The sequence below is a fragment of the Nothoprocta perdicaria genome, unplaced genomic scaffold (assembly GCF_003342845.1).
Source record: "Nothoprocta perdicaria isolate Ctin4 unplaced genomic scaffold, notPer1 scaffold_8, whole genome shotgun sequence".
Lineage (NCBI taxonomy): Eukaryota > Metazoa > Chordata > Aves > Tinamiformes > Tinamidae > Nothoprocta > Nothoprocta perdicaria.
In genome coordinates, this window is record NW_020456087.1 from 8,142,785 (window position 1) to 8,166,167 (window position 23,383).

Below are 23,383 nucleotides of genomic sequence, written 5' to 3' on the forward strand. Positions count from 1 at the left end.
ACTATAAATACTTCAGACCTGCAAGGCTACAGTCTGCACTTTACAAAGGAAGCAAATATCAGCTTGAAGTTTCCAGAYTGGAATGGATATTCCAGACAGAGGGACAGTGTGATTGTAGCCGTAGTTGGGGCAAGACTAACCCTGTAAGCTGCATCAAGCAGCATCCTTTTTTTTTCTGAAAAAAACAAGGTTTCAGTTGTCATAAGTATCACTGCTCGTCCCCCTGTAGTTTGTTTACAACTGTCACAGCCTGAGCCTTGATTTGGCTTTTCTCCTTGCAAGCTGCTGGCTCCAGTTATACAGAGTATTGTTAAATAACAAAGAAACTCCCCTGCCTCTATTTCAACTTGATATGTTGCATGCTGTTCTGTTTAGAAATAGCTATAAATGAACTCTGCAGCTTTGAATTATCTTTTGAGAGGCCTATGTTTTACCTTATTGCCCTGGCCATATTTCCTAATAATTTTTGGCCAATCAAGTTACTTGGGTGATTTGGGTGACTCTTGGGTGATTCCAGATCTTTATACAAAAATGTGTGATTCAAACATTTGAAAATACATTGTTTTATTAATGCCACTTACATAATGAAGTTGTGAACTGTGACCACTGTCTTCTGAAGAGTATTGCCTTCCAAATGGAGAAACCATTCTGACTGTAAATTCCTAATAGAAAATGTATTTACTTACATGACTGTATATACTTTGGTATTATGTATTAAGAATGTTCTTATAACTATAGAGCATTTTCCCCACTTTGTGATTCTTATGCCAACAAAGATGTACAGTCTTGCATATATGTTCATTATCAGTTTTTATGGTTGAGCCATCCATGAGGATAGAATTGATCTTTAGAAAACTTTGTAAGTAAGAAAAGGTTAAATATTATGGAATTAACAAACCAGAAACATATTTGTACTAATGTTTTGCAAAATTTTGCAAAACAGTCATTTCTGATTCTTAACTTCTTTTTTCAACCAAGCTAGGCAGCAAAATATAAATCAAGGACTGAATATTTCTCTTTTAAAATTCTTAATCGGGGCTAATTTATCAAGATACTATGTTAACATATAAAATTTCCAACAAAAAATGTTCGAGAAAATCCTCTAGTTCATTAAATTCACCAAGTGTTACACATATTTTTGCTGCTGAAGATAGTGGTTTTGCCCATAAGAAATCATGGTCTTCACCACTTCAGCCAACAGAGACTCAAGAAAGCTGAGTATGGATTTATGGTAAGTCAACTAAAAATATTTTTAAATCATTAATTATGGAATGTAGTCTGTCTTTACCTTTCTTTCTATCTTTCCCTTATCTTTATCTTTAAAAGAGTAGAGCATTTCTCAATTCTTCCTGACTAACAATATAGTTATATTTAGAACTAACTTATTCATTGTATTTATTCATCCGTATTCTCCAAATTATGGCAAACATTCTAACAATTATACACTTTAATACATTTAATAATACGGCAGTCTTTCCAAAAAGTCATTTAGTCTATCATTTAAATAGTCTTTATTTTACATTCTAAGTGATCATCTGAGGTATATCCACAGCAGTTTGATATATCCATTTGAGATGAACACGAGTTCATTTTCTCTAAGTGGTCGCAATGAGTCATCCATAATTCTTCACATCCCTGCTTTTGTCTGTCTTCAGCAAATCTCTTCTTTCTCCTTTAAAGTTATTTTTCAAAATATTTCTTTCTGGGAATGTCCTTTTCTATTGGGTGCCGAAGGTTATATTTAACTCTGTGATTGCATTATGTTTTAAAAGCTCCTAGTGCTACTGAAAGACGACATTACAGGCAGTCCCCATTGCTGACCTCCCCTTTCAACACTTTCTGAATCAAAACATGGATTCCTTGGGATCTTATGGTACACTCAAGTTCACAGCTAAGCTTCTCTTGCTTCCCCTTTGCTCTCTGGAGACACAACCCTTTGACCAGGGCAGTCTCTCCACTGCATAGGCAGATCTTTAGAGGAAAGATTAAGAGCTCTTGACTGCATGAAGCACTCCAGTTCCTTGCTCCAGAGGTAGGTTGTAGGTGTCCCAGGCACTTAAGGTCTTCTCATGAGCAGGTAATTAGTAGCAGAGGACCTAACTGTGGGCATTTGAAAACTTTGTCATACTTCTCATATATTCCTACTCTCCTATATTTTGATATGGGATAAATAAAATTCCAAAACAGAAATTATCTCAAATGAGGAAGTGGAATATTTTATTCTGAAAACCTCCACATGGATTGTTCTGAAAGACCAAAACTTTTCCTAAAATGTTATTATGTGGGAAGATCCATTGATTTTTCTTTCACTAAAACAAAACAACAATAACAAATAAGCACTTTATTAATTATACAAAGTGCCTAGACATTTTTTCCTTATCTGCTTGTTCAATTAGTCTAGRTTTCTCCTGTTTACTACCCTTTAATATTGCTCTTACCAAGTTATTTACATTTTTTCTTCTAGCCCATTGCCCCTCTTTGTTCATATCTGYCTGCTTCCTTCTTCTTAGTTCTGTAAATCCTAAAAATATTTGCAAATATCTTTAAACTATAATGATACCTAGATGTGGCTTATTTTAAACTAATATTAATGTATATATTTCAGGAAAATGTTTTAAACAATGTYGTCATAGTTTTGCAAAACATCTCTGTTGGAAAAATCTTTTTGAAAAATCTGAGCTTTTCAGGCTGTCATATGACAAAAAAATTATGAGACTTAGCCTGTGTGTCTACGTTTGACATAGGTGAATATTCTGATAATTTCTTATAAAATTTCATGTGCAATACAGTCACACATGAATACAGCAATTATACAGATCCTCTGAGTGTTATTATTATGTTAATTTATCATCTGCACTGCAGAATTTGGTGCAAAATAAAAGGTAATTAGTTTAAAGGAACTAATAACCAAGCTATTTTTACTGTGGGCTGTCACACTCATTTGTTTTGGTATTTCTTAAGTGACTTGTTCTCTGAAATATCTAGGTTCTATGATATAGTCATATGCAAATGTCTTTGTTGTTAGAAATCATGTATTATTAAAAGCGTCAGGAGTTTTTAATGACAGTGAGGTCTTGCCATTGACTTCAGTGATCTTTGAATCAAGTCTACAAGAAAAGTACGTCTTTTGCCATATCCTCATGACTTAAAACATAACATTTTGATGTGGACTATATAGTCAGACTGCATAACAAAAAAAAAAAAAAAAAAATCTCTAACTTCTTACATTCTCTGCATCTTCCTTTTTTATATGCCTCTATTCCTAAGCATGCACATACTCAAACTGAGAAGGCTGTTCTGTGGCTCCTTATGTCAATGCACAAACACGAATGGACTCAAGGGCTCTACTGGCAGCACAGGATTTGGATTCAAGTGTCGAGGTGTCTTGGTCCTGTGACTCAAAGGAGTGGTTGCTAGATGAAGAATGCAAGGTTGTGTGGGGTAGTGGTTCAATGAAAAAAGAATCCTGCCCTCTGAAGTGAAAACTGTACCTGCCAAGAGTCAATCCATACACAACTGATGGGTCAAGTTTATATCCTATAGCAGCGTACATATTTAATACAGTGCAGAGCTTTGTTAATAATCAATAGCTCCCTACAAACTTAAATCCCATATCTGTTTTAAGGGCTTTGACCTTTAACTCTAGAAGAGACATCAAAGGTTATTAAATTTAGAAATGATGATGATTTGTGCATGTCATGATTTGTGGGTGTCATGATTTGTGCATGCAGCACAATATTCTAAGGAATAGCATGAGTGTGATCTATACATCTATACACTTTAACTTTCTGTGTGCAATGGAGCAATTAAATATGTTTGGTGATTCTTTACAAAGAAAGGGAAGCTCAGAAATGTGGGGGAAGGTGGTCTCTTTTTTCCTTTTTTCCTGGAGGAAAAGGCAGAGTGGGCTAACAACRTGCCTTCGGTTACCCAGCGCTACATCATGGAAGTTCCTGACCTTCTCCCCTTTGTGTTCTAGCCTTTCATCAACTCCTAATTAGGCAGCAGAGAATATCTTTCATCGTATAACAGAAATAACATGAAATCCACATTAGCATGAAGTTATTTCTCATTATTGTTTTCCTTTTCCCTGTCTTTACATGGTAATCAAACCCCAGATATGTTAAATATATTTATCTAAGTAAAACCTCCTGTATCAAAGCATCTAACAGCTGAATGTGCCTTTACTTCATGCTATATATTCTTCAGACATACCAGATTACCATCTACCCTTTAATAACACATATCTTCCAGACGGACACCATACACAAATGGAACTGAATGGAGGAGGAAAGTCTTTGAAGGCAAAGTTCTCCATGCAAGCTTACAAACTAATATATCACCCTCTCAATTAAAAGTTGTTAGACATGCACATGTTAAGACCGAGAAGAGCGAAACGTTGCTTTTAACAATGATGTGTGAGTTTGTGTTGGAGGTAACTGAATCCTTTACATGTTCTTTTCCAAGCACTAAATTCACACCGTAGACATCCTTCCTGTTGTCACAGCCTTATTGTATTACCCTGTCTGTTTTCCTCTAGACATTTTCTGCTACTACCTTTATCACCATAGTATTTGAGTATCCTTCATCAGTGCATTAAGCATCATAACTACCATCTGTCATATGTTTGTCCTCTGATCTTCTCCATAGAGAGGGCAATGTGCTCAGCAAAGTGCTTTGTTTGGACAGGATTTTTGTTACGACAGATTTTCACTCGTATACAGAGATAGAAGGAATATATCTTCCCCTCAGAGCAGAAAGTGAAGATGTCCCTGATGTTCCCAATTTGTGGGAGGGTTTGCATTGCAGCTTGGACTCCCTGGGAGAGAAACCCTGCAGAGAAGCCCCAAGGCCTCGAAATTAATTGGAGTCATCTTGAAATCCTCTGGTAGGTCAAGAGGGCCAGTTTCATGGTGCTTCTCCTAGCTTTTGTCACAGAAGAGACAGTCGTTCTCAGTCTTAGCCTTTCTTCTCACTCCCAGATATATGCCACTGCTGGGCYTGCCAATCTGTCAAGACACTTTTTAATGCTGTCTCAACACCAAAGACATCCTCTTTGCCTGCAGGCCATCACCCAGGTCTTTCTGGAAAACATTGCATTTTTATTTAATTCCTTTTTGGAAGCCTTCAGCACCTTTTTTAAAGCCTTCTTTCAGGTCTCGCCTCATTCCCTGTTAATCCTGTTTGATTTCTGAAAGTGCCTACACTATACATTTTAATTTGTTGGGAGTCTTGTGGATTATTTTTTGTTGCTAGATCAAATAGATGGGAGWCAGAGTTTTCTCTCCAGTGCAGTCCTCCTTGAGAAAATCAGCGTGTGTTTCTGTAAGTGCTGTTTTGTTGTCTGCATTCATATTTTTGCTGCTTCTTACTGACCATAGACAGACATACAGAGAGCTGAAATCCGCTCAGTCCCTAGTCTCTACATTTATTACCAAGAAATTCTGTGAACAAAATCACCAGCAAGTATACCAACCTACCTGTGAGTTAGCTGTTAGGCATCTATTTCCCAGGTTTTTGAGGTCACTGAACAAAGGGTTGTTTCACTGTTTCTTTCAGTAGCCTGCAAATAAAGCACCTTCTATAACAAATGGCTTTAAAGTGGTATAATCGATCTTAGTGGGAAGAAAAAATAGGTGAATCAAGTTGATAGTAAAATAAACATGTGCCTCCAGAGGTGAAGTGTGGTATGTTTGCTGTAAGACTCATGCTGCTAGATGGAACACAAATGCAGCAAGTTCTCTTCATTTTTTTTCAAAAAAACAGGAGAACAATCTTGGGGAATTGTTATCGTGGGTATTTTTATACCCAAAGTTACTTCTGACTGTTCCTGACTCTGCTGGGTTATGGTTAGTGCAGCACTTATTTCTAGTCTTATCTCTGCTCATTTATAATGGTTTCTCTCAGGAAGCATTTCTTAAATCCTTTAAGTAAAACTTGCCACTATATCCAGGATTATTTTGGCTTCATTTTATAATTAAACTGGTAAATCTTGGTTAATAGATAAGATCTCTATTGCGATCAGTTCTATGTGATTCCTATATCTAGGCTGTTCCCTGCATAAAGACACAGCCAGCTTGCTAACCTTAATTGTTTTGGTTGTTTTTCCTCTTTATAGAAGGAGAGATAGGTAGTAAAGTCATATCAGAGATGAAATGTTCAAAAATCCTACAATAGCTTTTTGCTCTATTACTTCTTACTCACCTKTCCTACAGTCTGGTTTTAGTGTAGCCCTCTTTGATATTTCTGTGAGTGTCTCCTTCTGTTAGAGTGAGAATCCATACACCTATGATGTCTTACGAAGGTTCATTATTAATCTATGGTTGAGATAGAGAGGCAAGGATAGATAGGAAAGGTGGGTATGACTAACAGACATCAGCACAGTGCACCTGCAGAACCCATGTTGAGAGGGAGCGGATGTAGGTGAAATGTGTATTTATTATGAATGTGAAAGCAGCACTTACTGTGACTTGCCTTTGCTCTGCTATGCCATTCTGCTGAAAAGCCAGAGGAATTTATGATGCCTGAAGTGCACGATGATGGTTGTGCCAGAGTATGAAACGTGATCTAGAAATGCCAAAAAATACCCATTTTTTTGGCAACTAGATTTTGAAATCTTTGCCACAGATTTTATGTGAAAAGGATCAGTGACAAGGGCACTGTTTAGAATGTAAATTGAAAAAATGGACTGGTGATCTGTAACTAAGAGGGGCTTTATCCAACTGGTAGTGTTTACTGCTTATCACAAACCTACTGATTCATTCATGAGGAATACTATACAAATTTAGAGGGACCTCTCCAACAAACATCTTTGCTATAGGATACGATTGGCATCAAGTAACTTGTTAGGACTTCTTAAAAATCACTGTCCATGTTCTCTGTGAAAATATATTTAAAGAAAATTAAAGCAAAGAAGGAAAATAATATTTTTGAAGTAAAAAAATATATGGAAATGTAACCATAATGTTGGATATAATGATAAAGTCAGGCTGTTTGATGTGTAAGGAAAGTGTTGCTTTCACAGCCAGCATGTACATTGAAAGAAAAAAAATATCTGTGTGTGAAATAGCCCAAATAATAGCCCAAATATTACAAAGTTTAAGGGCCACAGAAGGCAAACAAAGAAGATGTTAGTTCAAATGATCTTTCCATGTCTATGAACAACTGGAGAGATAAAATCCAGAAGATGAGCAGTTGGATGACGGACCAGTAGGAAGCAGAAGGTTTCAACTCTGTGGAAGATTAAACTTTGTCTCAGTTTATTGGGAACTGAAGCTGTTTTTCAGAACAGTGTGTTATCTTATGGGTAGGAATCTTCTCAGTTGGAGGCTAGGGGGAATAGTTAGGAAGACAAGTGACAACATGAAAAAGGGATGTAAAGAGAGCAAATGCACTACAAATTTAAACTCAAAGTGTCATAAACAAAGCTCCCTGATGTGGCAAAGAAAGTGAACGCAAGGCATTTTTCACTAACTCATATATCCATGCTACAAGCAGTCTGAATAATTTTCATTGATTTAACTGACTTTACTAAAACCTGATTGGAGGATCTGTACGACTCAAAAGTTTAAATCTCTATCTGTAACCTAGTTAGGAAATGCAGAGTGAGAAAAATAAATTCTGTATTAAAGATACTCAGATCTTGATATCTCTGAATCACAACATTCTRAATACACATGAATCGGTGTACTGACTAAAATGCCCATGAGGAAATACAGTTGGGAGCCATAACAGAACTCCACTAGAGGCCTGGGTGAGCAACTGTGTCAGCATTTGTTTTGGCAGTATGTGGAAGAAAAAATCGTATCCTAGAGGACTTCGATTTGGGAGGTATAGACAGATAGTCTATAGCAGGCAAAGCTGAAAAAAAATGTTTATCTCTAAAAATGAAAAAAAAATCTTCTCGTACAAAAGGTGTCTACCATCCTTTACTTTGAGCTTTACTTCAAGACAAGCCTCATCACAGCAGACAGAAATGATTTAGTAACTGGRTTGGAAAGATGAAGGTGCTTTGTAGACATGATTACATTTGATATGGGCAAATGGAGGGTAGAAAGAGCCTAGAGTACATGCTGCTTCAAGTTGCCAAATATGAGGAAAATGAGTGAAACTGAGTAAAATTGATTAAGATGAAAGAAAAGAAAAAAGAAAAATACAACAGGTGAAAAATTAGGATGTTTTAAGACCAGTTTATTGCACGACCAACAAGTTCTAACTGCACAATATAGGAAGAGGAAATTTTGAAATTTAAGTTTATTATGGATGTGAGAAACAAAATCAAAAATTAGAACTATGCAAAGGATATCTCACAAATAGAAAATAGGTCTAGAGTAGACCCTGGAAATTAAAACTGATAAAAATTGGCAAGGAAATTCAAGACAACACAATCTCCTTAATAAATGGTAGGGTAGTCAGTATAGGTCAGTTTGATGCAAAATTCTAGGAAAATATTCTAGTAAAGTTCTAAAGAACTTTAAAGAGATGAATAAGACAATCTCTGTCACTAATGTTTACTTTAAAAATTGTGGAAAATCAAGAAAAGTACAGTAAACGACAGTAATGTGACAATAATTAAAAAATGAAAATGAGATCACCAAGGCAATAAATAGGTTTGCTTTAGGGAAATTTAAAGAAAAAAATATGTTATGGAACTCATGTAATGTAGAATTAAATGAATAGRAAGAGGTATATGATTAATATATATTAGTAGAGTTGTATGACAATAAGTCTCATTTCACAGGAGATTCTTGAAAGAGATTACAAATTAGATAGATGAAGATGCACTAAATCTTAATTTTGTGCATAGCTGATTTTTCTAATTTATTTTTTATAGCATGTGATACACAGGATTATTTAGCTGGAAGCCTTTAAAATATAGGTTCTGCTAAGGAATCATCATGAAAAAAGTTATATGAGCAAGCATTTGCATGGCTAAGATCCAACATTTCAGAATACAAGGTCTCACTTGTATTAACCACATCTCAGAGAGCATGTGGTGCGGGTCCTACTGAGAGAATGGAGGTCTGCAACCTGCAATGCCAAAAAGAAAACACCAAGCATTAAGGAAGACAATAGAGGCTAACATAATCCTTGGAATAAATAAGCAAAGGTAAGATTGGAGGGTCTGTTGATTTCTCTTGGTGTTCAAAGAGCTTCGAGGTGTTCAGGACAACCACCCTAGGGATTTTTGTAAAAACTGTATATTGGAGTTGTTTGCTCCAGCATTTCTCATCTGACTTGAAGGAACAGCTGAAACATCTTGGCTCTGATTAGTATTGATTCGGCAGCAACAAGTATGTTGCAGATTAGAGTTGAGCATGATTCATATTCAACCTACCTGGTACCAGATGTGAAGACCGGAAGGGAAGCATCATGGCTGTGATGATGCTGCCAAGGCAGTGACAGCAGATGGCAGTGTTTGTTAATGACAGTTGTGTAAATTTGTACCTGAGGACACACTGCTCTGTGTTAAAACTCTGACAAGTTAGTGCTCAAGGAATACTGGCATCCCAATGAGCATCCCAGCACCTGCTTCTTCAAGCCCGAGCAAGCAACTCTTAGCTCGTCAGGTTAATTTGCCAATGAAAACGTCTGTTTTAGTCTTTTAGCCAGAGTCCTTTAAGATATAGCATGTTTGGTGTATTTATATTTCAGCTGCAAGATGCCATGAATTGCATATTACAGAAACATAACAAAGTCCTTCAATAATTGCATCTATTTTGGACCATTTATTCCAGGTTTCTCTATAAGGAAAGTAATTTCCTTAAGTTCCTCGAGTTGGTCAAGAGAATGGACTCTTCAATGGGTGTTTCAGGTCTTAGAGGGGTTCTGGATCTGCCTCTCTCATTGTTGACTCTGCAGGACATCAGGTAAGGGAAGTGTTTCTCTCAGATTTTTTCATATCATATAAATAATACTATAATTTATAATATGTAATATAAATGTTATCTTACAAGTCATGTAACAAAAGTTCAACTTATAGTGCTGAGTTATTATGAATTCAGACCTTTGGAAGATAAGAGGTGATACGTGTTAAACAATTTTTCTCAAGTAGTTTTTCCATTCATTTCTYTTTCATTTGAAGCATTCATAGACTGCAAATAAGACAACTCCACCAAAGAACTTGACATTTAAAGAAGCAAATATTTTCACCTTTTCAGAAAACATAAATTGCATTATATATGGAACTAAAAAATACTCTGTATGACAGGATATTTGTATTCTGCTGATTTCAAGGACAATAATTCAAGAAACATCAAGCAACTAGGACATTGCAAAAGAGTGATCTACTTAGATTATGGCTGCTGTGCTCTGAGGGAACTGAGGCCTTCATGAGATAAGTCATGRAGAACCTACTCCTTTCAGGTGCACTCAGTTTTATTGGATTTATATCCTAGCCATGCTCATATTTGTGCATGGGGCATTTTAGAAGATGGTATTTATCAGAGGCCAGAAGAATTAGTTCTTCCTCTTCTTATGATGCAATTGCTCCATGCCCCACTCAGSAAGAAATAGCCAGGGACACAAGAAATAGCCAGATTTACTTCCCTGAGAACCAAACCAAAGCAGATTTCAAATAAATGGAAAAATAAAAGCAATTTTTTTTTTTGCTCAGACATATTTATCACTAGGTATCTGAAAACTCTGTTACGGGACACACTCTGCATTAGAGTTAGGCACAGATAAACTCCATCTATTCTACACAGAGTAATATAGTACARCTAAAATCAGGGTCTAGTGCAATATTCTTTAGTAGCTAAGGTCAGTGAAAAAACATGGAATCCTCTTGACACTGCTTCTGATGGAGTCACCAGGGAGCCTGCTTCATTGTTCAAAAGGACATTTTTGGAAGTGTTTTTATTCTGCTTTTTTCTTTTTCCTTTTTTTCCCCCTGCCTTTGCTCTCATCAGTTTGTTAAAATATTGTCAGACTRAAATAGAAAGCTCACAGTGTATGTTAGCAGAGGGGAAGAGGATAATAACTTGACAGGTTTTCCAGAGAGAATCCTTTTATTTTCAGCAAAACTACAGTGCAATTTAAACAATTCACCCGTCTTCTTTTTACTGTGGTTTAATGGCCACAGTTGAAAGAAGGGTACGTTTAATGTTTATAACAGAAGAGAGATTGTGGAATAAAGGATCCTTAAGTATCCTGTCTCCCTTTGGAAGTCAATAGGAACGCACAGTTTTTAACCTCTTCCAGGATCCATGCCCAGCAGATATTGCTTCTGCTTTTCCATAACAATATTAAGAAAAAACTCTGTTTTTCTGTCACAGGATGAATAAAATGACAAGACTAGAATAATATTAGCTGCAGGACTGGTTGAATTTTGCATATTTKCACCCAAAGCGGTTGGGCTAAGCAAATCAAAAAGCCAGTAATTCTGCTCACAATTACATGCAGGCATCCTCTGTGCTTTCTGAAAATGCTGACAAAGTTACACAGTTTGGCTGCTGGTGACAGCTTGGTCCCGAGCTTGAGAAGAAATCTAAGGGCTGTTACATCCAAGTATGGTCTGTCTACTGGAGCTGGTTAAAATGTTTCCAGCAGAAAGGTTTTCCATCAGAAGATGATATCGGGGTGGAATGAAAAACTCCTGATGTTTCCYGGGATGCATGAGGACTCTGCTGGATCAACGTATGTGGCTGCCTGTGGGGCTTCCACCTCTCTGAGTCCCCAGGATGACACGCACTTCATCGGAGCCAGGGAGGTGACAACCGGGAATGCTGAGACCAAAGCAATTTTCAAGGAAGCCAAATTCTCATCTTCCAAAATACRTTTATTTGAAGATGTTATCTCATGCAAAATGCTGCCTACAGCTGGAACTGCTACACCTCTGCAGTTCAGATAATGGTGGCACCATCTGTCGCCATTAAATTTGTGTTCCACGAGGAACAGAGTTTTACAGAAAAGAGTAAGAATGCATTGCTCTCTTTCATAGACCCTGTGGTTTTGTTCCTTGCTGAGCCTGCTTTTCTCCAAGACCACAGAAATGCTGGAGATGAAAGCACAGTCCTGGCATTTCGGTCCCTACATCTGTGAGGGTAGGAGTTAGGCTTGTTCAGTTCATTAAACAGACACAATTAACTTTTTTTTTCCTTCAGTATTTCAGTGTTTATACTAAAATCCCACACCATAACTTTTATTCATTGAGCATAACAGGACTCTTGAGGGAGATAAAGCACAAATGAAAATAGGAAGGGTATATATATATATCTCCATCTGATCAGAAAAATGCCATTGGCATGAAAGGATTTGCAAGCCAGGATAGGAAACTGTACATTGCACTTCACATCAGTTCAAGTCTAGTGCACACTCATTGGCTTCTCCAGACTAACACCCAGGATAAAATTATTTTTATTGTTTTTATTTTTTTGTATATTGGCCATTTAGACTGCTTTAAATTTGTAATGCTGAGAGGCAATAAAGCACTAAGGATCCTGACACTCTAATAACTTAAAGAAAATCTGCTTTCATCTGCAATTCCTGGAAATCTGTTTAGCTGGATGAAAATCTATGGTTTGCAAAAGATGAATTCTTAGGGTATCTAAATCCCGCTTTAAGGCTGAGGTAGAGATATAAAGATTATTGTGTGTTTAGGAAGTCACTGTTAAAATAACTATTTGGCTTAAGACACTAGGTTCAGCCTGTCTCCTAAGGATATAATGCTATCTTGTTTTTCTCCAGGGCCTTAAAGCGCATCTTGAATGCTTTGTGGAATATATTGTTTGTCTTTTCTTCTGTACCTTCCTAGAACTGCAGACTTCAAAGCACACTGAAGAAATCAGGATTTGCTATTTACTATTTYCTGACTTGACAGGTGAATTTCACTTCCTTTATTTGCCCGAGAGGGGAGGGCTCTTTCCAGTCTTCGCTTCACAGGAGCTTCGCTCATTTAAAAGAACCCTACTCTGTGCATGGATATGGAAGAAAAAGAAGAGGAAAGAGCAACACTGGAGGAAACAGGAGAGGTCTGAAAGAACGGTGGAGATGAGGTGAGGATCACCGTGTCCCAAATCCATTTCTATTGCATCTGTGTCTAACTCCAGAAGCAAAGGATTACTCTTTTTAAGGGTGGCAGAGTTTATCCTAGAGAGAATAAATCCTGAAGCAAGATGATGCCTTTTATAAAACGGGCAAGTTGCTGAATGTAAGCAGGCTTTGAAGTATGTGAAGACTGTAGGAGTCTGTTGCACCAAATCCAGAAAGACATTGAACATCTGTACCTTTCTTTCCTCAGCAGGTGTTCCATCTTTCTTGCAGTATTGGAATGCATTCAAAATGTATCTAATTCTGCAGATATTTTAGTATGTCTGTGTTTGCTAAAAATCCCGCATACACTGCTTGCAAAAAAGTCACTGATAGAATCTAGTTCTCATTTTAAGCAAGGGAAATGTTGCTGTTGCTTGTATTTTTATGTTTTGAAACTGTTTGCTAGAACCTTCGAAAATAGTATTTTGAACAGARAAACTACTGAGTTATTGAGTTTTGCACAGTTACAAATAGTGCAACACTGAGAAGCCAATAAACACAAAAGAATCCCTAATGTGAACGGCTGTACTTGTGCATTGCTAGAGACCAGCTGTAAACCAGAGAGCTGAAAATCTACAGAGACTCGGCAGGCAAATTTCTGACTGTCAGGAAGTTTCACAATGCTCATTTCACAGAATCACAGAATGGTTGAGGTTGGAAGGGACCTCTAGAGATCATCTAGTCCAACCCCCCGCTGAAGCAGGGACCTACAGCATGTGGCACAGGGTCGCATCCAGGTGGATTTTGAAGATCTCCAGAGAAGGAGATTTTTGTCCAGTTACGCAGGTTATCTGAGATGGAGCCAGCAGATTAACTTGAACAGAGTAGAAATACAGCTCCTCAGTTAGAGGATCAATATTTATTTTTTCTCTAGTATATGTTCTATCTAATTATAATACATTGCACATATTACTATGATAACTTCCTCATAAATACTTTGAGCTGAAAATGAAATTTTTGTGCTGACTGATTGCCAGAAGTTACACCTTTCATGCAACTTCTGCTCTTCCTAGGTACTTTATGTCCAAATGCAAATTTGAAAAGCTTTATCTTTCAACTGAGTCTTGTACCTGTCACATTTTAGCAATGTTACTTACTTACTGGAGACAATAAAGAAGCATAGAAGTTATTAACAGTAGTCCCCATCCATACCCTGTCTGAACTCACAGCAGACAAAATGGTATCTTTAAAATAGTGGCCAGACTACTTGCTAGCACATGAGTTTAACTGACACAGAGATTCGTGGCTGAGGAAATTTCATTTGCGCTTATTCCACTTCCATTATTTTACTGTGGGCAATGTAAGAAAGAATGGAGACAAGTCTATCTTTATTAAAGACAGAATAAAAGAAAATCATGAGTAAGATAAAAGCAACCTGCATAACTATTGTGCTTATTAAAACCAATAAATAAGACTCCATGATGTCCAATTTGATTTGCCTTCTGTGTTTTCTTGTGKTTGTTGCTCTTGCAGAGCAGCTTGTGTAGACTGAGAAGCATAAAAGGGTGTAGTGTATTGCCGTGTCATTGTAGAAAATGCATGTGATACGGCTGCTGCAAACTGGGTATATTCAGGGAACATGAAAGTTCTTTATTTTCMTATGAAGAATAGCCTTCAGTATTTATTTTACTGTTCCCGAAAATGGTCAAATAACCTTTAAACCTTTCTTTCATGGAATTGCCTGCCAAAATGCCACATCATCATCAACACAGGTAAAAGTGAAATGAAATCTTAAGAGATCAAGTCTGTAACAAATGCTGAAGGGAGGCCTTTTCTCCAGAATTCCTCTCAATCAGTTCTTCCTACTCTGGCTCTTCTCTAAAGAAAATTCCCCCTGCAGCAGGAATTTTTGCTTGGATAAACTACCCAAATGCTATCCTAAATCCAAGGTAAGAAATAAGCATGCTTAAACTGGATCTGTTTCAAGTCTGCTCTGACTCATCGGGTTGTCTTGTCCTCCCACCGCCTGCCAACCACCTTAGATATTTGGGATACGGAACAATAGCATATCCAGTCACAATGCTCACTTATACTCCTGGCTACCTCTGGAAAGCAACYGTTAATTTTTTCTGTTCCAGACTAATTGGCAATTTAAGGGCCTATTTGAAAGAAGAAGGAGTCTTTGGGAAGGTTTGCCTATTCCCACCTGCATACATTTTAAAATTGATACTGGGCTGCTTGTAGTGTTAATTATGATTTACTTATTCTATTTTTTTTATTCTATTACTCAGGCTGCAATTAGACAAGAATAAACGCTTGATGCCCAGACCTTCTAACTGAGAGACCTCAGATACTTTCTGTCTTGAACAGGAGGGTACATATCAGTCCTTTGACTGGAGGACCCATCTGGAAACACTAGTTAACAAGAGCGCTTTGACTGGGGAGACCAGCTAAGYTCATTTCTCCACACTCTAAGGTAGGTTGAAAATGAGATCAGCCAAGTGCAGCTGGCCACTGGGATAGTGTACTGATTAGGACTCAGTGCTATAGCACTAATGTAGGGTGGAGATGATGAGATTCAAAGGTCTCTTTTCATGAATGATGGGCTTAACCTCCTGTCCTTCATCTCCAAGTGTTTGTAATATATAAGTAATGTATAGCTGATAATTTTCGGCCMACCTCTTGGTTTGTCATTAAATATTACTTAGGTTGTTTGCTTATTCAGTRTCTGCTAAACCATAGAAAGAGTGAATGTGACCCTGAAAAATAGCAAGGATGTGAAGGGACTTGACTTCCAATCCTTCTTCCAGTTAGCATGAAGTAATTCCACAGAAGACAAAAGAGCTCCAGCAAGAGATTCCAATAGCTGGGTTCCAACTTGCRTATCAGGAAGAGTCTGAAGCTGTGTGTCTGCTCTCCTAGCTCAGGTTTCTGAGCATGGTGGAGCACCTTGTTACCTGCTGTTGAAGAGAATAGGAATACTCTGACTATGCCTATCAGAGTATGCCTACCAGTTTGGGAACAGTAAGGCAGAAAATTTTGTCTCCGATCCCTGAAATTCTGGGAAGTAGCCTTATAATGAATGATCTTGTATTTCTCACAGGTAACCTTAGCCTTGTTCCTATTGCTTTAATCTTGAAGATTATCTGTGCTTCTTGTAATATATTCCTACTCTCTCCTGTGTTGATTATACATCCAAACTTGCATAATCAATCAGAGGAAATTTCATCTTTTTTTTTTTTTACGTCAGGAAATATTAAAGAAAATCTGTGCCTGCATCCACTCTTTGGGAACTTCAGGAGACCCCTTTTAACTGGTGTGCTTGGATGTTTCTGAATTCAGCTAGTTCTTGACCTGCATCACTGTCTTTGCCCTAATCCTTCTTTATCTTCTGCTTTGGTAATGATTCTTTGTGTTAAATAAAACGATCTGGCATTCATTTTCTTTTACCACATTTCACCAGTCCACTAGGTCATCAGTCTTATCAAAGAAAGAAACAAAATTATCTCTGGCTTCCAGGTATCCCCTATATGTTGCTTTTTCACAATAAATGAACTTAAATGGTGACATAAAGATTATTTCCAGCATAAATCCTATCCATTCTCTTGTCAATGCTCTCCATAGTTATGCCATTAAGTATATACCATCTATTAGTTTTGTTGACCTCAGACTTAATATTATATATTTGTTTTCTTTAAATTACATTTTCCATTTCCATGCCACCTGATATAGRCAATCAAATTTTTCAAAATCTGGCTACAACATGCCTAGTAGCTGTAACTTCAAATTATTATTTCTGAATTTGATATATTACTTTAGATAGCTGTGTGAAAGTAGTTAAACATTTTTCAAATAAGACAGGTTCTCAAAACAACCTCAAAAAGCTACAGTTAATAATGATAATAAAACTCCCACACCTTTCCAGCTCAGTAAATTAATCACTTTTATTTTACAAGTGCTTTTCTTCATGACATTATAGCCCTCATGCAATTTTATCATTCTTATTGCTAAATCTAAGCTTTTTTGTGTGTTTGTTTATTTCCACTGACAACTAAGCTAAGGCAAACTTTGTTTTGGTTACTCTAAAACTGTGAACCAAAGTAGAACTTGCTCAATAGTTCATCTGGAAGGTATATTTGGAGCTAAATGTACAAAACTGATGGAGAAGATCTTGTCTTATTTTTGGTCAGGAGGATTCAGGATGTGCAAGATCTAAATGCTGCCCCTCTTTCCTTTCCGAAGGACAACAACTAAGTCACAAGTATTCTGGTGTTCATACAGTAGGAAATATGAGATGTCTTGCTGTTGCTTGTTTGAGTTGATTTACTTAGTAAATATGGTGAAACATTTCTTCACATACTTGGAWGTTTTATCTTCCTGAGTGGTTATTCAGGCTATCATCTTTCTTTTGATCAGGCTCTCATCGATAATTTTAGTGTTTCGTACAAAGTGCAAAAACTGCAGTGGCTGAGACTGACTTAGTACAACCTCTTTCCTCTTGTTACCTAGTTAGTGGGTTCATTTAGGCAATCGCATTTGTGTTCAAATCTCCTCAGCCAGAGAGAGACGAACTCAGAATTCTTCTTTTCTGGTTAAACTTGTTCAGCCACAAATTGTTGGATAATTATAAAAGATGGTATTTCCTCTAGCAGTTTTGTGAATCTTTTGAGTAATTTTATTTGCTTACCTTCCCACATGCATATCYCCCAAATGGCGAGGTTATAAAAGTATCATGTGGAACAAAACAATTTGGAAAGATGTGAAGAAATTAAAAACATTGTTTGGCTTAATTTTTTTTTTTTTTTTTAGTTCATTTGTTGAATTGAAAAAATTAATTATGTCCATAGCCCTAATCACCTGTTGGTGCACGTTAGTATGGCAGTGACATGCATACCACCTACCATAGGACTGGTAGAACACTTCCCAATCCATTTACAGGTTGAATATATTTTCTCTTGCAAAATATAACTGAACTTCCAGATCTTGATGCTGCTGTATAGTGAAGACATAGCCTACTAGTCAGAGAGAACAAATGCGAGCCAAGTTTCCATGAATCCAAGAGAGAATTCTGAGAGAGAAAGCTCTCCATTTCTGTTGGTCTTCTCCCTCTCATGTCCAAGGGCCAGGTAGAAATGGGGAATAGACATGCCATGTGATTACTTCAGTAAACAGAGCTGCTGTTACACTTGTTCATTTGAATCTGCTCTCAGAAATGGACCATGTAAGGCCACACCAGAGTAAAGGAATTGTCAATAAACACCATTGCATGTTTGTGAGTCATGTCTGAGTCCTTGAAGTTAATCAACAGGTTGTCGCTGCGTAGTTAGAATGTTTGTTTTCTATCAGTAAGTGAATATGTTGCAACATCCTAGACTTTGAATTTATTTAACCAAGGACAAAACTGCAACTGTGCCACAGGATCATGTGAGATTTTGGATTTTATAAAGCATAATTTCTGTAGTATAAAAGAGACATTGGAAAACAAAAGAGAAATAGATATAGAGGCACAATATTCCCTGTGTTAAAAGCTAACTACTACCTCAACAGAACRGGTTAGAAAACAGGGGGAAAAATGAAGCTGGTTATAATTTCAGAGCAATAAGTCACCATTAGCCATGAAAAAGGATGGGAGAATTTGGAAGKTTTGTTTATTGATTCTGTGATTCTTTAGAGACTATTTTTAAGGACCTGTAAATAGGAAAATAAATGGAATTCAATAAGGTTCTTTTCTAGCTATGTTTTCATGTATATAAATTTAAACCTGGCATTTTCTGTTTGTATAAAGTCTGGTTAATGACACACTTGAATTGCAGGTACAGACTAATATTTCCAAAGAGTAAGCAGGGGACTGACTTCTCTCAGCTGGGGAGTAAAAATGCATCTTTGGTTTTCCATATTTACTTGCTTTCTAAAACATTAAGCAGGATTTGCAAATGTTTGATATTAAAGTTGATCTGCGAATGTCACCTAGCCCAGCAAGTCCATGCTGTCAGGCAGGAGTCAGGAAAGGTTCAAGACAAAACTCTTATCACTAAYAACCAAAGGAATTCCTCACAAGCTAAGCAAGGCTTTCTCTATTTCTTTTTCTCATTTGTGTGTCTCTCTGCTACAGTCCAAGGTCCTGCAGCAAATGGCTCCTATAAGAATGTGGCAAGGTTAAAGTAGAATGGTTATCTGGAAGACACATATGAAGCTGTGACAGATCTCCTTTTTTCTCCTTTCTAGGTTTTTACAMGGCCGGGGGAGGATATTCAGAAAGAAAATTCCGCTTATATCTCCACATATAGCTCACAGGGTGCATTTCCATCATGCATTTAGCTGTAAATCTGTTTCACAAAGTTCTTCACCTTCCCCTCCCATTTGTCAGCAGGAACAGTCTTTTTTTCATTTTCCCCTTGGTCCTTTGTTTGCATCAATACAGCTGTAAACTAGGTCAGGGAGATAATCTAAGATAAAAAAGGGAAAATGTCCTGTGGTCTGTGCGAGAAATGGAAAAGGCCTTGATCTTTTCATGCTGGGTAAGATCTGTGACAATCTAACCCAAAGGCTAGATTGCCTCTTATTAATATTTATTACAACCTTCTTGCCATTTCCRAGTAATTGTTTCATGAGTATGCTGTAATACTTCCAAGACGGGTAAAATCAATAACAGCYAATCCTCAGTTAACCAAAAGACTTCTTTTTTTTTTGCATTTTCCTTTTATGTCAGCCTGTCATTCCATTAACAGATTGATTGACAATATATAAATGATATAGATGGTTCTAAACAGAAAAAGTGATCACACTCATCATTTGAAAGAGCTGTAGATGACAAAGGAGATGTTGATCATTAGCTCCTTCATTGGTTTTGAATTGGACAAGGAAATAGTTTGCTCCTACTTATTCTGCACAAAGCTGAACCAACGATAAAGATAAACCAGATAGGCATGTAAATAAATATGTGATCAGAAAATATAGAGCAAAGCTTCTGAAATGTCATATTTTTTCAATTCTAGGCTTCTGTAACTACTAAGAGCCTCAGTCCATATGCYAGAGCCTTTTGAGATGATATCGCTCCCCAAAGTTATAACTGTAAACTAGGGAAACAAATGCTTTTATTTTAATTACAGTCCACTGTATTTCAAGATTCCTATTTGCTATTATTGCTTGCATTTGAATCTGTGATTGCAAGCATTTTATATGTGTTTGCATATTTTACATTCTCCAGTATTAATATTTCATTACTCATCTTTGAAATGTATATATCCTAGCCTTTATTTTATATGTTAAGGTGGTATACTAAAGTAAATACATATTATTATGSAAATAAATTGTAAATCAAAACCCTGCACTATTTAGAAAGAGAAGTCCCATTCAAAAACTCTATGGTGCAGCATGTCCTCATGCATATACAACTTGGCAATTTCTGCTTCATGATTTACTATGTTCAGACATTTAACCTAATGTACAGAAATGGCTCCACTGGGATTTCTCTTTTTGAAGTTGTTTGAAGGTATAAATGTATAATGTAAAACAAAAATGAAAAATTTCTGGTTAAGCTGTGGAAGAAGGAGAGAGGTTTTCCTCCTAGCTCTTCGAGTAGGCTGCAGAGCTAGTTTAGGCAGTGATATTTTGGGAGCATCCACCAAGGCTCTGCTACTGCAACAGCCTTTCATGTCTATGCAGAGCACCTGCTAGATCAGAATACTGTAACGAGAGGGAGCTTTGCATTTTATACTTGCATCTGGTGTAGAGAATGACCCAAAGAACAGCACAGAGCCATAGTTTCTCCATAGAGCTGATCTTGGTAGAGTATTCTGATTTATATTATTGGAGTCCTCCATGAGTCTTGGAGACAAAACACTAAGCTCTGAGTGATGGTCATAGTCATTACTTCTCTGAGAATTGATTTGCTTAGCACCTTAATTCTGGCTGTAGTTCAAGTCTCTTATATAAATATTCTCTGATGTAGGTGCTTGTGATCTAAATAGAAGATGATTTCATTAGTTAACAGAATGTATTCAATTGAGTATAATTATGCATTTTGTCTTTATTGCTACCTGTAAAACACAATTCTCTTCCAGAAAATCACTTTGGTTTGAAGAGATAGGCAGTTATCTTGGTATGATCTTCAATACTGTTAAATACTTCAATATGGTTTGTGATGTTAATGAAATGGCAGTCAGGCAACCCTGGATAACCTGAAAGACCGTTAAAGTGCCTTTATTTTTCTCATTAGCTATATATATATATTTTAAAAGCATGAGAGAGATTAAAGGGCTGCTGAACATATCCAGACTGGTTGCCGATGCATAAGAACCTGCATGGAGGCAGAGGCTGGGGCAGCTCTCRGAAAACAGTGTTCCTGGGTTTGCCTGAGGCTGCCCTTTGAAAAAAAACTGTTCATAGATTTGAAAGCCAGATTGAACTATAGGAGCATCTAGTCTGAACTGACATCCCATATGATACTGTATTCCACTGTGAGCCATTTTCTCTAGACTTCATATTATTTTTCCTGGATCCTCTCCAAATTCTACACCATTTTTAAAAAATTACAGGCATCAGAATAATACTATTTACTTCTCATACCAGTYACATCAATGCTTTCTTAGCATTGGTTAGCTGTCCATCTTTCCATTCTAGTGAAACAGGCTTCATAGGGAGAGACATATATTTGAGCTAATCCTCCATACGTTTACTGGAAAGAGATAGAGATCCCTTGAACTGTCATACCTTTCTTTTAGTATGACATTTCAATTGAGTCTGAGGCACAGGAATGTGCATCTCTTCTGGAGCTGCACAAAATTGGAAATGCTCCAGTTTTCCCAGATCAAAGTGAGGAAAGTCACATTATTGAAGTCTAGGAAACATAAGATAAAATAGTAAGATGCTTCACCATATAAATCATAGAACTGTAGACTCTTTAATGTTGGAAGGGACCTCCAGAGATCATCTGGTCCAACTCCACTGCACACGCAGGGTCACCTAGAACATGTGGCACAKGGCTGTCTCCAGGCAGGTTTTGAAGATCTCCAGAGAAGGAGATTCCACAACCTCTCTTGGTAACATGTTCCACTGCTCGGTCACTCTCACTGTTAAGAATTTTTTCCTTAAGTTCCTGCGGAACTTTTGATGTTTCAGTTTGTGGCCTTTTCCTCTAGTGCTATCAGTAGTCACCACTGAAAAGAGGCAGCCCCATCCTCCTCACTCCCTCCCTTGAGGTATTTGTATGTACTGATCAGGTCCCCTCTCAGCCTTCTCCAGGCTGARCAGGTCCAGCTCTGTCAGCCTTGAGAGCACATTGTTGTTCTCAAAATAATTACGGAGYAGATAGCATTACTGCCAGACTTTCAAGAGAATAATTTGAGTCTGAAAATTGTTGAAAATTGCTTATCTGGATTGAATGCCCATGTGCAATCACTGCTCTGGTATACCTTATCCCTTGCAACCTCACCATTCTAAGGAATTATATTGGACTTTCCTTTGTACTTTGTGCCCTGTGAGCACATATGGTAGAAAACAAAAAACAATTGACTTAACACAAGCCTCATGTTTTTTTCTTTACAAAATGTTTAACAGATATATGGAAAATAATATCAGTCAGTTTTTTACACAATGGATCAAATTCTGGTGTAACACCCAAGCTTCACTGKTGTGAATGGATCTACTCAGGTAAATGACTGGTGCTATTAGGCTGCAGCCAGTCTGGATCTGGGTAAGCCATAATTTCAGAAAGGCTTCAGAGAAATTTCTTGGAATGGTGGATTCTTGTACAGTTACAGGTTTGTTCACCTGCAGCCAAAGCAAAAATAAATAAAAACATGCTATTGTATTTTTTTTGTATTTTTCTTCTTGTGGCAGAAATTATCTGCAATTCCATGTCCAGAACACAGCACAAGATGAAAACTCTTTTGTTAGACTTCTGCGTCATGAGTTTTATGTTTGTAATGATCCTTCAGGAGAGGTTTTTAAATCTTCCCAGGGGGACATATATGTTTTTAGTATTTAGTCTTTGCTATTTTTGCATGCTTTTTACTCATTTCRTTGAGGATTGAACTGTGAATAAACTAGAAATACAATTAGTTTGTTATGCCCTACTTACAGCTTTTCAATTTTCCAAGTTCTAGAAGCTCTTCCAGCTGTCTGCAAAACTCAACCTTTCTTCTTCCAGCTGAGAATTCTCAATATTTTCAACTTTCAGTTGCCACCTCAGATGCTGAAGTTAAACCACAGTGACATCTGTGTGTACCTAACAGAATAACCAATGGAGCCTGTCTGGATGATACTGCATAGGTAAGAGAGTTGGTACTCTTTTTTTTTTTTAAATGCCAGAAATTGACATCTTTTTTTAAATAGTAAATTGTGAATTGATCATGGTCCCACAATTAAGGATAGTTTCTGTGTACCACTGTTCAGTTGTTCTGTTAATGCT

At 37.1% G+C, this 23,383-nt stretch overlaps 1 long non-coding RNA gene across 1 annotated transcript; it reads left to right on the forward strand.

Annotated features, from left to right (window-relative positions):
- Nucleotides 1-9,408: 9,408 nt before the first annotated feature.
- On the forward strand, nucleotides 9,409-12,852 carry LOC112957940. The gene is made up of 3 exons (XR_003251303.1): nucleotides 9,409-9,569; nucleotides 9,738-9,869; nucleotides 12,821-12,852. It is a non-coding gene; the product is annotated as an uncharacterized LOC112957940 (long non-coding RNA).
- The last annotated feature ends 10,531 nt before the right edge of the window (nucleotides 12,853-23,383 follow it).